Source organism: Carassius auratus, chromosome 18, assembly GCF_003368295.1.
Source record: "Carassius auratus strain Wakin chromosome 18, ASM336829v1, whole genome shotgun sequence".
Classification (NCBI taxonomy): Eukaryota; Metazoa; Chordata; class Actinopteri; order Cypriniformes; family Cyprinidae; genus Carassius; species Carassius auratus.
The window spans coordinates 4,824,828-4,841,817 of NC_039260.1; positions in this window are offsets into that span (position 1 = coordinate 4,824,828).

Below are 16,990 nucleotides of genomic sequence, written 5' to 3' on the forward strand. Positions count from 1 at the left end.
TGTCAGATTTTGTTCCAGCACGACAGACATGATATCACAAGCGTGTCAGATATTACATCCACATGTTGAACCACTATGCGAAAACACAGCACATGACAGGTTATGAAAATGCTCAACCCTGGAGAACTGTGCATTTATGATGGTTTATGTATGTTTGTTTTATTTATTTATTTGATCGAAGGTCCGTGCATGAGATTAGACGATATCAATCAAAGCTATTGCCAATGGGGGAACATTTCCATGTTCCTTTGAATGTTCTGGAAGAGGAACAAATACCAATGGCAATGCCTAGAGCTATGAAAAATGAAATATTTATCCATCACAATCCAAAGGCCAAGTATCCAGGAATAAAGTGAAATGCTTCTCTCTCCGTTTGAGAGAAGTTTTAACATTTGATGGCTTAAAAGCTTTCTCTATTTTAACAGTCAGTGTTTGCATGAGTCTATGGCTTGATATTCATGCAAAAAATAAATGATGATGGCTTAATTAGACTGAATGGAGCTTTACAGTTTTTTTTTTTGTTGTTAAAGCCTTTTTGATGAGGAGCCTGTAAAAGTGATGTAATTACAGTGATGATATTAAGTGCAACTGAAATTAAAGGCGGAAGGTTTAATTTCATAGTGATTGCCAAATGAGTATGAAATGTAAAGAAATGCACGAGGTAGATTTAAAGTAAAGCGTGTGTTTAGTTAACTGGAAATCCGCAAAATATTGCTCGCACCTGTGCGTCCACGTCAGGCTTTATCCTTCGGAATGAGATGAATTTTTCTTTCTGTCTTCACTGATGTAGCATTGAGTTATAGGCCTAAATATGCAGCGCATTTATGAATTATTACAGACGTTTTTGGACTCCTCTGAGGCTTTGGGGGTCTGGATTTCTCATCTCAGGCCTGGGGTGGAGGCTGTAGGATGTAATATTTAAATACCTCACTAAACGAAGACGTGAGATGTGATTTGATCCAAGAGAGCTGAACTAACTCCCCTCTTTACAAACTATACTGGGTTTTAAATGCCAGCGAAATGTATACAAACCCCACAGAGACCGCTTCACCGTTTGAACGCAAATTGATCTCATGCCATGTCCGACAAAGAACGTCCGCAAAACGTGAAACAGGTTAATGACATGATTATTCTAAAACTAAAAACTTGAAATCTGGCAGTGCCTATACATGGTTAGTCAAGAACAGCAAATTACCTAAAAGTAGCATTCATCTGGGGTTTTATTGGCTTGCTTCAAAACAAAGTGTTTTCATATGTTGTCCATCATGGTGGAATACAAGATCATTTTTTTATTTTTCAACTTTTATTATTACACATCACACACACAAAAATAATTTTATGACGCACTCTTAAAAATAAAGGTTTAAAAAAGTAGAACAAAACCATAAAGCATTTTTGGTTCTTCAGACAGCTTTTCAATGAAAAGTTCTCAAAGGAATTGTTCACCCAAAAATAAAACCTCAGAGCAGCTGTACTCATGGCGACCCGAGTTTGATTCCCCTTTGCCAATCCTGCTCCCCTTGCTCCACTCAATGCTTTCCTGTTGTCACTCTACTGTACTGTCTAAATAAAAAAAGGCATAAGAGCCCCCCCACCCCCCAAAAAAATAAAATAAAAATGAGTTTTTATCCAACAGATGAAGTGAATGGGTGCCATCAGAATGAGAGTACAAACAGCTGACAACAATATCACGATAATCCACACAAATCCAGACCATCAATTAACATCTTTTGAAATAGAAAACTGTTTTTAAGAAACAAATGAGTCCATAATCCATGATAATGATTCTTCCAGTGAAAAAGACTGGCTGTTGTCCACTCATATTAAAATTAAACATGTTTGTTTCAGACTGTTTTAAACAGACTTTTTCACTGGAGAAAGCAATGTTATGGATAAAGAACCCCGTTACAAACACAGCTTTTCATTCACAAGATGATATATGATGGACTGGAGTCATAACTTGTGGTAATCCATTCTTTTGTGGTAAAAATTGTGATGTTTTTATCAGCTGTTTGGACTCTCATTCTGATGGAACCTATTCACTGCAAAGGATTCAATTATAAGTGATGTAATGCATAATTTTGACAAATTGTTCAGAGGATGAAACAAACTCTTAAATAGTGGCAGTAATTATTAGTGGCAGTTATTAGTGGCAGTAATAATTAGTGGCAGTAATTATTATATATATATATATAGGATGCCCTATTCCTTCAAAATAACCTTAGTATGATGAATATTTTAATCATCTAAAGAATCTTTTTCCTCTATAAAGAACCTTTTATGGAATGGAAAGGTCTCATGGATGTTAAAGCTTAAAGAACAGGTTAAAGACCGACACAGAGCCTGTATTTTAAAAAGTATATCGTATAGCAACTGATTAAGAAGCAGTGAAAAAAAAGACACTCAAAAGTCTAAATCATGAATCCAAAAGGTTAAAATGAATAAAATCTGTTTCATAAAAAGCATTCCACTTTACATAAGAGGGGACAGACATTTGTAAGTGTGTTCAGGTTTGCATGGTGCTCCCGCGATGCTCTTTGACATTTCGACCCTCGCATGAAAGGTTAGACGTGTACAGACATGCCCCCCTCCCTCATGTAAAGAGGAATTGGTTGTGTGTATTTATTGTATGTTTTCTGAATGCTGCTCTCAGCCTCATAGGGCTGCCATGTGTCTGTACTTACTGGTGTTGGTGCTCGGTGTGCCAGAAAGTTTTCACTGAGGTTGCGCTTCTTTTCCTGAGTGTGTATCGAAGTCACTCTTTGATTCGTGTGTGTTCACTGGTGGGGAGGGGTGTAAGGGGTGTGGTATGTTCCTCAAAGCCCCGCCCACCTCACTATATATATCTTTTGTGGAACTTGACACGCCTGAAATTTTGTATACATTTGTACAATAATGTTGTTCAAGAAAATAAAACAAAAAAGTTTGTAAAGTTTACAAATGTGTAATTCTTGTGCAAATACAATATATTCACAATAAAATCTATCATTACTACCTCTGGGTTTAATATTGTAATTTGTTTGTTCATCTATCTATCTATCTATCTATCTATCTATCTATCTATCTATCTATCTATCTATCTATCTATCTATCTATCTATCTATCTATCTATCTATTTTATCATCTATGTAGTGTTATATCTATTGTAAGTAGTGAGCACCCTAGCAATCCAAGCCCAGGCATATCTTTAAATCCGAATGTGGTTTATATCATTCATACTGGCAAGCAACCATTTAGAAACATCTACATCAAATTGTATATATGTACGCTCTTTTGAGTCGTACTAGAAAACAGAACTTCCAATATGCTACACGTGCAAGCAGTGAATAGCTACATGCTAATAGTGACTTAGCTAAGTGCTAAAACATGATAAAACCCCCAGCTATTACATTAAAATCCTACAACATATTACATCCTGCTGACACTGCAAACATGCTAAGAACATGTCAAAACATCATAAAACATGTAAGCATCAAGTTAATGTCATGTTAACAGTGTTAACATTATGGTAACCTTATTAGCATCTTGCTTAAATACCAATGACATGTTAAAAACATTAGCATCATGCTAATCATATTAACTTCATTTTAACATGTTAGCATGTTGTTAGCATGTTGTTAAATGGATTTTACTGAAAAAGGTAAAGACCTCCCGAATGAAATTGGAGATCTAACAGGACTATATATATATATGAAGAAATTATATACCAATGCTTTTTTTTTTTTTATTTTTTTTTTTCAAGCAGCCATTACTCCAGTTGTATTATTGTTAGTATGCTGAAAACAGATGTGGTTCGCAATATTTATTTGGTTAAATGATTATTATTATTATTATTATTTAGGATTGTTTGATAAACAGAAATTTTAAAAGAATGCTTTTATTTTAAATATAACATCATTTCTGTATAGCAATGCAAGTGTCTTACCACCACATTTGATCAATTCAACACATACTTAAATAACATTATCGATTACTTTGTTTATATACAGAAGGTATAGAATGATAGATAGAGCTATATATGTATATTTTTTGAAGAAAATGTGAGTGGTGCATTGCTGCTTGCCATTGCACAACTCGGCAGTAGGCAGCTAACATCAGCATGTTGTTAACATGAATTTATTAAGCATGTTTTTAAGCAAATATACTGTTTTTACATTTTGTTATGCTAGTTTTCACATAATATGTTTTCTACATTTTTGTTATTCACTCAAGGAATGCCCACCCAGGAAATGTGACCTCTTAAAAATTACTACAACCCTGAAACAGTAATTTCCTGCTGATTTGGCCCATCTTACGAACAGACAAAGTCAGAAAATGCACCCACCCGACCACTAAGAGGACATCCCCGCCGGCTGATGAAATGACGTTTGATTGAGGGTGACGGAGCGTGGACCTTAGTCCAGATTTTGGGAGACCGAATCTTCTGGAGCTCTTTCCTAGCTTTTTGATGGCTTTTAACAGGCTATCCATGACGACAGTCCCTGTCTGTTATTTCCATCCCATTGAGCAGAAGAGGTCCAGATGCATGTGTATCTGTGTGTGTGTGCCACGCTCCGTCTTTTAAGAGACTATCATTTAATTTCTTCAGTGGTGTTTGGAGAGCGGGTTACTTGATGTGCAGGATGCTTTTAGGGCCGGCGGATGGGTTTGAGATGGTTATCTGGGGCGTGGGGTCACCGTAATCAGATATGCCTTGTCGTCGATGCACAGCTTGTGACCCGGGGTGCAGTTACCATCTCAAAACAAGCAAGCCATGGACCAATAACAAACACGACGTGATATGAGAGACACACCATTGCTTTGCTACCCGGTAGATCTCACGACTCTATTCTCTGCAAAACCTGAGCAGAGATAATCAAAGTCTAAATAATAACAGTATTCGTTACACTTCAAGGATATTGGGAGGTTGTGGAAACTGACAGAGGGATGAACACAAATACATGTAATGTTTAGGTTATCCATTGGGATTTAGAAAAAACCCTGTCCTTTGTGTCTATCTATGAAAATACACATACATATATTTAGGTTTAGTCTAAGCACTGCGTTTCAGTCATTACACAATTGTTTGACGTGTGAATGTTTATTTGATTTTTTTTTATTTTTTTGTAATAGAATCATCAGTCGTGTGATTTGAGGTATGCTATTATTTTTCTAAGTGATCGAACTGGCTGACAAACAATGCGTTAGAATTATATTGCAAAGGCATTTGAGGGATCAGATTAACATTAGGCCCTTTAATGTGAGCCAGTACTGAGGTCTTGTGTGGGGCCACAGAGGCCTCTGGGGCCCCAGCTAGTCTCAGCAACCAATTATCGGACTCGTGGCAGGTTTTCCAGTGGTCACATATGTTGTCCAGAATTTTTTTTTTTTTTTTTTTTTGGTAATATTTGTGGAAAAACTTGCAGATATTTTCAGAAATAGTGCTAGTAAATGAAATTATTAGTTTAAACAGCTTTTACAGATACTTTTTTTAAGCCACAAATGCTTTTATTCACCAAGGATGTATTTAATTAATCAAATGTGACAGTAAATACATTTATGTTTTTTTGTTGTTGTTGTTGTTTGTTTGTTTTTTTATGAATTGGTTTAACTGGTTGTAACATTGCTATTATAAGAAATATTATATAGAAAATCAGCACATTAGAATGATTTCTAATGAGAATGAATGGTTTTGCATCACAGGAATAAATCATATTTAAAAAAAAATAAAAAAATATATAAAACCATTATTTTAAATTGTAATAATATTTCCCAATATTACTGCTTTAACTGCATTTTTGACCAGTTAAATGTCACCTTGATGAGCATAAGAGACTTTTAAAACATGAAAAACTACTGACCCCAAACATTTGACCCATCTAGTGTCCAACTGCACACAGTTTTTTAAATAGCTCACAGGGAAATTGTCACAATGCATTTAATTGTAATGCAGTACAGCTACCAGATTTTCTACATATATTTAACACGACTTGTTTACAGCTGGCCTCTTGTTTTAATGACGTTTTTATTCATATTTGTTGCAGGAGGTGTAGTAGCTGCCAGTAAAGAAGGTAAGACAACCACCCAGACTCTCACACAGCGCCAGACTAACTATCTGGATTCACCTCTGACCTCTGTGGACTGAAACTTAATTGGTCAGTGCTGGTTTGAGATTTGTAAGGGTGCTGTTTGTTTCTGTAAGGAGTGTGAGGGTCACATATTAGTTCCTGTCTCTTAATAAAGCACAGATTGTGCTTTGAGAGAGTAACAAGTTCGACCGAGGACACAAGGAATTTTGAGTTCACCTTTATGTAGGTGATTTATGTAAAATATAAGTCTACATCCTTGCCATTTTCGCTGGTGCTAACAAAGCAATAGCTGAAACCGGTTGTCCAGTTCCCAGCATGTTTTGATAATTATTTAAGATAATAAATAAAATTAAAAAAAATTATATTATGCCACATTTACTTGTAGTGTTTCACATATTTGATTTTGAGTGTGTGTTTTTTACAACCCAATCTCATGGCAATTCGTACATTTTTCACAAGGTGGCTTATTCGTACGAATTCGTACGACCACACTTGTACAATTTCATACGATTGTTGCCAAATCGTACGTATTTTACGAGTTGCACAATTCGTATGAATTTGTACGAATGACCTACACCTAACCCCGCCCCTAAACCTAACCGTCACTGGGGTCATATAAAATCGAATGAGTGAGGTCGTACAAATTCGTACGAATAAGCCACCTCGTAAAATACATACGAATTGGTCGTGAGATAGCGTAGATTTTTTATTGTATTTCTTTACTTATTTACAAGTTATGGTCGAATGATCAGTTATCATCTGAAACGTGAAATAATTATTGGCCTATAGGTACTGGAAAAAAAAATATTAAACCATTCTGATGCACGTTTAACAACTTGAATACGTGAATAATGCCAGTCAAGCACTTGAACAGTGACCACTGCCAGACTCACCTGCAAGCAATAAATGCAAGAGCGCATGAAACTAGCTGCAAGTCTTCAGCGTCTTAATAGCGCAGCTTTAACTCTGGCAAATATCGATGTGGTGCTTTATTAAACAGTACAACAGGGCCCAGTCTTTGTCCTTAGGTAATTTCAATGCCTCAGTGGCTAATTGTAAAGATCTGTGCAACCACTCATATTGAACAGCCTTGTTGGACTGAGAGAAGAGAATTAGTTCTAATTTAGCTGTAATGAAATATTGATGAGTAAATATTGTATGCTATGTACTGTGTTAAAACAAGAGCCAGTGTTCATGACTGCCAGACCTTTCAGATCATTAGGAGCAACATGTTATTCTCATTACTGAGCTGTATGGTAATTAGTCATTAATATGCAAAGGGCCTGTAACGATCCTCTGGAGCTTTTTTAATGGTAGAGCAAGTAAGACAACAATGTAGAACCAGTCAAATAAACAATAAAAAGGAGCCCCTGTTTTCTAGATCTAGTAGATGTGCAATAAGCATAACTTCAACTGGCAGTTGCGCAGGGCATGTGCTCATGTGTAAAATCGATCGGAGAACAGAGGCTGAAACTTGATCGCGTAATCATCTACTCTTACCTCGTTGACTGTTACGTTTTATTCTCTTTGACTCATTAAATTGCCAAGACCCATATAAGCCATAGGAAGGATTTGTAGCCATTACATCTACATTACAAATCCCGAAGTTCTCCTAGTCAAGATCTGTATATTTATATATACAGTATTTGTTTTGTGTGTCTGTGTGTTCCTTAGGCGAATGACATTCAGAATAATGGGACGATTTTTATTTATTATTCTAATTTTTTTAATATGACTCCAAATCTAATTCTTAGAAAATAAAAATAACAATAAATAATAAATAATATATATATATATATATATATATATATATATATATATATATATATATATATATATATATATATATAAATCACCTATCGGCCTACATGTTTTGGATACATTTGCTTAAAAATCACATGTGAGCTGTCAGTGGGAACAAAGTCTTAATTCTGTCAGTATTTTTCAATGTTAAAACAGCCTAAGAGAAGAAAAAATGGCCCAGCATCAACCACAAGGAGCAAAACAATACTGCTGGCTAATTTATTATGCCCATCAGAAACACTACCAGACCTCGAGCGCTGCCTTCAATATGACCACTTGATAGATGATGTTCTGTCAGCAACTACTAGTTCCACTGGTTTCCTGGTACCAAACCATGACTATATTACAGAACATTAACCAAAACCTCCCACCCACATTCAACACACCCAGACATAGATTCAAAGTCATACACATAAGAAAACATGGAAGACAGAATAACACACATGTGCAAATGGCTCATCTGTTGGTCATTTAGCATCAACAGTAATTATTATAGCAGGCTAGTAGTGCCATGAGCACACAAACCTCCCTGACGTTTGTTTTAAGCAACTCTATCGTGCTTATTTCAGACCTAATCGGGCTGAAAGGAGAGAAAGAGTGTGTGTGTGTGTGTGTGTGTGTGTGTGTGTGTGTGCGTAAGCTAAAACATTTACAGATGGCGTTAGTACTGCCTCATCAAGAGCTAATCACGCAAACATGGGGCCGCTGTAGATATGCTTCCCAAAAGCCCAAGAGTGGTGTGTGTATTTATGCCTACAGATTTGTGACTGTACACTGAATGTGCCTCGCGGTGTGTGTTTGTGTGCGTAGGTGTCAGAAGCAGGACCACACTGAATATGAGCCGGAAATCCACTAAACAAAGTACTCAGCAACTATATTCCCTTGCATGTTTGTTTATTAAAGATACGCTATAAAATTCAACATATATATATATATATATATATATATATATATATATATATATATATATATATATATATATATATATATATATATATATATATATATATATATATATTAGTGCTGTCAAATTATCAATCACAATTAATCTCATCCAAATTAAAGGTTTTTGTTCAAATAATATGTGTATATATGTATATAATGTACTGTTTATTTATTATGTATATGTAAAAACAAACACATGCATTTATATATTTAAGAAAACTACGTAATGATTAAATCATAAATATATTTTGTATAATGAACACACAAATTAATAATAAATGCATACATGCACTATAATTAAATGTATTTCTTTCTTTCATTCTTTCTTTCTTTATTCTTGGACTTATTAAGTCCAAAAAGGAGAATATTAATGAATATACAAAAAATATATATAATTTAATGGTTGTTAATTTCATTATGCATTCAGATATCAAAACGACTACAGTGGTCACAGTTCTGCTATTTGTAAATTAATTAATTGAATTAATCAATTCAATTGTCCAGGTATACCAAAAACATGAGCATTCACATATTCCCACATCTCAAGCCTGGTTTCGCGTGGATGATTATCTCATTGCTTACAATCTGCATGGACATGATCACACTGTACGGGTTCATATGTATTATTTTATCAGAGAATAGCATGTTTTCCGACTTACTTCTTACTACTTACTTATATTAAATTAACTATTAAAAGCTCAATTCATTATGAGTTTCAGTTTGTAGTGTATTTTTTAGGTTTGATAACTTGAAAAGTAAAGTAAACTTGAAAGTAGCATGAAAGTAAAGTAATTAGTAATCGGATTACTTTTTTAAATGCAATAATTAGTAATGTAATCAAATTACAATTTTAAAGAAGTAATTATTTATTTTCAGTTTTTTTTCTTGCTTACAAGATTTACTGTATATACATACATATGCTTTAGCTGTTCCACAGGTTTTCCCCCAAAATCTGTGCAGTAAAAAAGAAAGAAAATTCTTCACATTCCGTTTGAGGCTAGTCAGTGGTGTGAGGTGGCATTCTCCATCTCTTTGGTCTGTCAGAGCCCAGCTGTGTGCACAGGTCCCAGTGCAGAAGTTCACCGGTGTTCCCCTCAGGCTGGCTCCTTGATTCATGTCGACCAGGACCTTCTGACTTGTGTGCAGCTGCCTGTAATGGACCTTCCAAATCTGGCTACTATCAATGGAATAATTAGGGGGATGCATATTGACAGGTGCTTAGGGTATAGAGAGAGACTGATGTGTGTTTATTGTGTGTTTGGCAGCAAGTTGAGGTGGCTGGGGCTTTGTTTCTTTAAAGATCTAAAACATGGCATTTTTTTGTCATTTCAAATGTACCCCAGACTATCCCCAAATGGGATGCATTCAAACATTTGCAGTCACCATGTGAAAGATACAAGTTTTACGACCGCCTCATTAGTGTTTGCATTCACCCAGGCTCTTCTGGATCGCCCATAAGTGATTGAAACACTTTACTCTAATAGGTCTATTATAGACACAGTAAAGAAAGAACAACATGTTTGTGCACTGCACATACATGAGCAAGCTCACTTTGTCCTTCTCGCATAGTTTCTCATTCTAAGTCAATATTATTTTGTACTCTTACATGTATGTTATTCAATGTGGCTGTGTAATAAATCAGTAACAATAAAACGTTGACATTTTTTTGTGAACTAAGAAACAACTTTAAAATGTTCTCACACTTTAAAACAATTTTAGTGAGTTTTAGATCAGGTTTCCTGAATCTTTTATTATTTTATTTTATTTTATTCTGTGAGACTTCAGACATTTTACATGGTCTTTTTTGGCTATACCACACAGAAGTCATAAAAAAAAAAAATTGTTTTTTTACTGATCTGAGAAACAAATAACCTTAGTTATATGATACTGTATTTTGTTGGAAATTGTTTTCCCATGGCAATTTTTTAATGTATGGTTATGAAGGTTATTTCCTCGTGTTTCTTCTTTAAGTTTTCTAGTCATTTTAGAAGCAACAAAGGTAAATTGTATTACATCTTTGATTTAGTTTGATCTTTTTTGTTTATATTGGTGTATTAAAGTACTTGGGATGTTTGTTAGGTCATGTGACGTGAAAAGTCTATTGTAAAGGATGCCACTTCCAAACACTACATGACACAAACACAATGGCTTTGTCATGGGACTGTTCTGTCGACTCTACATACAATGTATTATGGCTTTCGTGTGGTAACACCCATAAATATTTGACATGACGTACAAATTTTTGCCATGTGAAGTAAATGTACGTGACTTTGAGAAAGTTCTGGAGACTTCTTGTCCAAAGGAAAGCACAATACTGTTTATAAAGGAAAACAAAAAACATCCTTAACTTTGCTTTGGTGAAACTACTTCAGAATGACCAAATTCATTGTAACTGAAACAAACTCACTTTTCACTTTTCATAATGTTTATAAATGTTGATTATAATTAAATTTCCTCTAATAGACTGGTTCCTATATCCATTTAAAAATGATTTGGATAAAAAAAAAAAAAATGAAAGAGACGTGGTTTTTATGTGAAATAAACACATTCCATGTGTTTTTAAAAAGTACTTTGTTTACATTTGGTTTTGTTGTCGATCATGATAAGTCAGTTTACAGATTTCTACTAATTTATCAAGTTATTTTCTGTCTTTTTTTCACAGGGAAGTGCTTCACTGGGAAGAGTGTCAACTCTCAGCTATCTCTAATCCAGAGTGAGAGTCACACTCAGGAAGTGTGCGTTTATTTGGAGAAGATTCTTCTGTTTACTGTGCCTGGAAGCTTCACCACAGGATGCTCAAATGCAGCTGTATGCTTTGTTTGTAAGTGACTGCATATTATTGTATCATTTTGGGTTCCGAATACCTGCTCAACATTTTGAGTATGTGGGGGGAGGCAAAACTCAAGTGTGTCTGTATGTATTTTAAGAGGGGTTACCAGGATATAGTGAGTTCTTGGAGGTCAGAAACGGGTTCAGGTAATTTGCTGCAGCTGAAGCTAAAAAGTGCAGCAGATCTGAATGACAAATCTCTACAAAGTTGCAGGAAATCTATTAGCACCCTCAGGAAGTAACCTCCTATGCTTTTTTCCTGCTTGAAAATTGCTCTGTCTGTCTCTCTCCATGTGTCATAATTTCCATCTTCCCCATCTTAGTTTTCCACATGGGGCACTTTGCTCTTAATACCATCATCATTTTGTCTGCAAAGACTGTCTGCCTTGTTTTCAACTACTCCTTATTACATCAGCGGTGTTTGTGTGTAGCACTTCAGATTGCGCTCTTTCGGACTGTTCGCATACAATCTGATAACTGTTACACACATAATATACATCCTCAGAATGCAAAGTTTGATCTTATTGGCTAACATTATGCAATTTCCAGAATCCACAGCGGTGGTTTTTATCAGTCTTCTGATCAGTTTCTAATTACTAAACTGCTAAACTGGATTTGAACGCTTGCAAGGTTTATGTCAGCCAATAATACATATATTTAGCAGGTTGAATTGAAATTGAATTGAAAATGCCTCTCAATTTCTCAATTAAATTTCAACTGAAGTGGCAAACAGGCTTCAGGGTAACATTTTAAATTAGGGAACGCTTTTCACTTTTAATAGTTGCTTAGCATGCATATTACTTGCATATTAGCTGTTTATTAGTACTTATAAAGCACATAATGCCTTATGGATGACCATATTCTAGATCTTTATTCCATACCTAAACACAACTAATGCAAACAACTTAAAGCTTCGGTAGGTAACTTTTGACGCTCTAGCTATTAATAAACAGAACTGCTTGCATCTTGCGGAAGAACATCATAGCCGGAACTACTTCTCTCTGTTTATGTCTATGAAGAATCACAAAGGTACTGGGTTACTCCGCCGCGGTACCCCCGAAGCAATATAAAATAGTCCGAATATAAACAATTATTATAGGTGCAACCTAGTGATTCAGGACAAGCTAAAAACACGGTTTGGAAAATGGATTCATGGTGTACTCGCTTATTATATACATTTTTCTACATTTTGAACACAAACAAAGTTACGGACCGCAGCTCTGATTTGTTGTTTCTTAACGGGAGCGATGGTATTTCTGCAAATGGCAATAGGACCACTGGGAGGAGCCAGAGGAGCTTGATTTTTTTCACAGATTATCTGTCTCATATTCTACTGTCAGGACATAATGACAGGTTTAATAAATATGTAAAAAATATATTTTTACAAAAGTTACCACCTTTAGCTTTAACTTACTATCAATAAGCAGTAATTAGGAGTTTATAACTAATAGAAAACTCTAAGTTAACAGCGAATGTATAAAAGATGGACAGATGGATTGATGGATGGATGAAAAATGGATGGTTTGATAGAATGATAGATGGTAAATGGATGGATGAATGAATTAATTAATTAATTAATGAATAGATGGATAGATGACAGACAAATGGATGTATGGATAGAATTAAAGATGATAAATATATAAATGGATTAATGACGTATGGTTTGATAGATGGGTGGATGGATGGATGGATGGATGGATGGATGGATGGATAGAATGATAAAGTGAAAGTGACGTGAAATTCAGCCAAGTTTGGTGACCCATACTTGCTGCAGTGGGCAGCCATTTATACCCGGGGAGCAGTTTGGGGTTTGGTGCCTTGCTCAAAGGCACCTAAGTCGTGGGATTGCCGACACGAGACTCGAAATCACAACCCTAGGGTTAGGAGTCATACTCTCTAACCACTAGGCCACGACTTGCCACGACTTTTAGAATGATAGATGATAAATGTATGGATGGATAGATGCGTAGATAGAATGACATGATGAATGGATAGATGATAGATGGATGGTTGGTTGGTTGGTTGGTTGGTTGGTTGGATGGATGGATGGATGGATGGATGGATAGATAGATAGATAGATAGATAGATAGATAGATAGATAGATAGATAGATAGATAGATAGATAGATAGATAGATAGATAAATAGATTAAGTGTGCTTGTAAATGTGTATGTTTGTGTTTATGTGCACAGCAGCAGTAACGCATCCCTGTGTTGACTGAAAGGTAAATTAGTCTGCCTCTTTACATCTTTACCACATCAGTACCACACTGAATGACTCATTATATGTTTGTGTTCACTGCACATGGTCTTCATTAGACACCAGACACACACTAGAGTGAATTAGTATGTTGCTTTGTTTATTTGTGGGAACAAGGGCAAAACAAATAGACCAAACCACAGATATCAAGCCTGTTGAAACTTCAGCAGATTATTAATATGATTCATGCGATTTACTTTCACAAAGTACCATGTTATGTGGGAATCACAGCTGCACCTTTGTGCAGCCATAACGAAGTAACAGATTCCACATGGATAATTTGTAAACATTCCCTTTAATTAAGGATCATTTTCAAAACTTCTTCCTTGAAGACTGAAAGTGACCTTTAGATGTGTTGTTCTGACCACCCTGAACACATCAAATTCACTGCACTTGTTCACTGATGTGGCTGTGAAGCAAATTCCTTGTTAAATTCCCAATCTGATCAATGTCTTTTCTCATCCTATAAATGTCATTTAATGAATGTTTCTTAATTTATTGCCAATCTCCACATATGTGTTGCACACAATTTTTTGCAAACTTAGACGCAAGTAAGTGGCCTGGTTGACCACAGATCTCGTAATTCTGACATGAACAGTGGGGTTCTTCTGATGTCCGCTTGTGCAATCTACATCCATCTGCTCTTAGTTTTGGTGGTTTAAGCCTCTTACGCAGACCAAGGGCTCCTGACACGATGATCCATGTTGCTACATTGTTTTAGTGTAGTAGAGAGTCACTCAGAAGTTGGCAGAGAAGGAGATAGAAAACACGTTAGGAACATTCACCACTGACATTGATTTCCAGCAGAGAAGCATATAGAAGTCATTCATCTTGGCATGATGCAATAGTTGAGGATGTTAACTTGAGCAAATAAGTAACTTAGAGCAGCAAATACTAGTATGGGAGAAGTCAGTGGAGCTCAAATGATATATACGTATACTGATATATATATATATATATATATATATATATATATATATATATATATACAGTACAGACCAAAAGTTTGGACACACCTCATTCAAAGATTTTTTATTTTATTTTCATGACTATGAAAATTGTAGAGTCACACTGAAGGCATCAAGGGCTATTTGACCAAGAAGGAGATTGATGGGGTGCTGCGCCAGATGAGCTGGCCTCCACAGTCACCGGACCTGAACCCAATCCAGATGGTTTAGTGGTGAGCTGGAGCGCAGACAGAAGACAAAAGGGCCAACAAGTGCTAAGCATCTCTCGGGGAACTCCTTCAAGACTGTTGGAAGACCATTTCAGGAGACTACCTCTTGAAGCTCATCAAGAGAATGCCAAGAGTGTGCAAAGCAGTAATCAAAGCAAAAGGTGGCTACTTTGAAGAACCTAGAATATGACATATTTTCAGTTGTTTCACAATTTTTTGTTATGTATATAATTCCATATATAATTCCACATGTGTTAATTCATAGTTTTGATGCCTTCAGTGTGAATCTACAATTTTCATAGTCATGAAAATAAAGAAAACTCTTTGAATGAGAAGGTGTGTCCAAACTTTTGGTCTGTACAATATATATATATTGTACAGACCATATATATATACTTAGAAGCCTAACTTCAGTGCCATCTGAAATTTATATTATATTATAATATATATTTGCATCATATATATATATATATATATATATATATATATATATATATATATATATATACAGTATATACATATACATATATACGCTGCAAAATATATTAGTATATTACAAATTATATATATAAATAACATCTGTTTTCTATTCTATTTACAAATGTAACACATTTCAGTCCAAGAAATATGTCCCCTTCCTATTTTTTTTTATAATCACTGAAAACAGTTCTGCAGATTAAATATAAAGTTTAAAAGTACAGCATTTATTTACAATATTTATTTATTTATTTTATTTATTTATATTATTTATTTTATTTGTTTGTTTGTGTATATGCATGTGTGTGAGAGAGAAAATATAAAGGTTTTATTTTCACTTTTGATCAATTCAGTGCATCTTTGTTAAAGTTTTTTTGGTGAAATGTGTTTAATTGTCTTTTCTGTTAATTCTATGGGTGAAATGTTATCTGGATATGTTGTGAGATTCACCCAGAGGTGTGGAGAGATGTGAGGACAGGATGTGGAATGACACTGCTGGAAACGGTGTTAGATACACGCCCGCAGTGACTGATTGCTCCCATGAGGCCGTCAGGCATGTCGTTTGGCATTTGTAGTTTGTACCTCCATCATCAGAGGAAGGAGAAGCAATACGATCACAGAGTCACGGAGGACATTCACATAAACACTTCTCCTATTAACTAAACTAATACAAACACAGCGCGCTTAAACAACCAGCCATGCACAAACATGCCAAACTGAGTGAAAAATTTATATCCAAACAAAAAAGCTCAAATCCATCCAAAAGCAAAGCAGCCTGGAATACCTGTTTGAAAATGAACGCACCACAAATAAACAGGAGAGTGTTTCCATAACGGAGCACAATAGAAGAGCTCTTTCTGTTCCAAGAGAAGAGGAGAGCATCTTGAGTGTAGTGCTGTATAATAAACAAGTCGAGCTTCCAACCTGCTCCCATCCCTCTCTTCCATTTGAAAGATGAGTTATGTTCATCGTGACATCAGTATTGTAAGTTTCTGATTACAATGAGTAGATGAGCTCCATTTCTCTGCAGAAAGTTGCTAATTTAAAACTTCATATGTTGTGTAGTTCTGAGAATTTTCACAGATGTAGGACTTTAATGTGCTGCCTGCTGGTAAGAATCCATAAAACAAATAACAAGAATAACAGCTGAAAGGATCACATAAATACATTATAGATTATAATTACTTCATAGCATGATAAACAATTTCTGCTGCAGTACCTGTATTTATTTAGTTGGGTTTCTTTCTTTCTTTCTTTCTTTCTTTCTTTCTTTCTTAAAAGGCACTTAAATAGGTGTGTGTGGGTATATATGGTGTATATATGGTGTTGGTGTAAGGCGATAGAATATACAGTTTGTACAGTATAAAAACCTATGGGATGACCCCCCTTTTCACAAAAACAAATGTGTGTGTGTGTGTGTGTGTCTGTCGGTC